At 48.9% G+C, this 807-nt stretch overlaps 1 long non-coding RNA gene across 1 annotated transcript in view; it reads left to right on the top strand.

The window, feature by feature from the left end:
* The first annotated feature begins 285 nt into the window (after nucleotides 1-285).
* Nucleotides 286-807, top strand: part of LOC144224980 (uncharacterized) — a 19,026-nt gene continuing 18,504 nt past the window's right edge. The window contains exon 1 of the long non-coding RNA XR_013333190.1: nucleotides 286-337. This is a non-coding gene — a long non-coding RNA (uncharacterized LOC144224980). The remainder of the gene's footprint in view (nucleotides 338-807) is intronic.

Below are 807 nucleotides of genomic sequence, written 5' to 3'. Positions count from 1 at the left end.
TACGTAAGAGCTAAATGAGATGAGAAATGGCTCCACAGCGAGAACAAAGATTCCTTTGAACAGTGAAAGCTCCAGAGTGAACCCCAAACGAGCCCAAATGCCTAGGACCCGCTCTCCTCGCCTATAGCTGAAGGAGAAGGCTGGGCAGGGCTGTGTGCGTGAGCATGGCATGTGTGCGTGCGTGCGCATGGCGTGCGTGGGCATGATGTATGTGCGCGCGCGTATGACTTGCGTGCGTGCGTGCGTCTGACGTGCGTGCGCGCGCATGCAGGTACCCGCGTGTGGAGTAGCCGCAGACGGTTGCTTGAGTGTGGGATAAGTGCTACAAATCATCTCGGTACCTTTTTTTTATTCTTATTATTATTCTAATTACTTAAAAATACTTTTATTGTTTAGAGCAGTTTTAGGTTCACAGCAAAATTGGAAAGATATAGAGAATTCCCGTAAACCTGCTGCCCCAGCAGGGGCTGTCCCGCACGAGGGTGCTACATTTGTTACAACCGGGACACCTTCATGGGCACCTCACCACCAAAGTCTAGTTTCCGTGAGGCTTTGCTCTTACTATTGTACATTCTATGGGTATGACAAATGTATAAGGATGTGACTTTGAACCCCCTGTATACGTTATTATTATCGTGGTAAAACACACACAGAATTTACCATGCTAGCCGTTTCTATGCACAGCTCAGGGGTATTACGTACGTTCACGTTATTGGGCAGCCATCACACCATCCATCTCTACACCGCTTTCCACCTTGCACAGCTGAGCCTCTGTCCCCATTAAACACCAGACTTCCCACCCTCTCA

Source organism: Crocuta crocuta, unplaced genomic scaffold, assembly GCF_008692635.1.
Source record: "Crocuta crocuta isolate KB4526 unplaced genomic scaffold, BGI_CrCroc_1.0 scaffold431, whole genome shotgun sequence".
Taxonomy (NCBI): Eukaryota; Metazoa; Chordata; class Mammalia; order Carnivora; family Hyaenidae; genus Crocuta; species Crocuta crocuta.
Note: the sequence above shows the minus strand (reverse complement) of the source record. Positions and strands in the feature narration are given on the sequence as shown.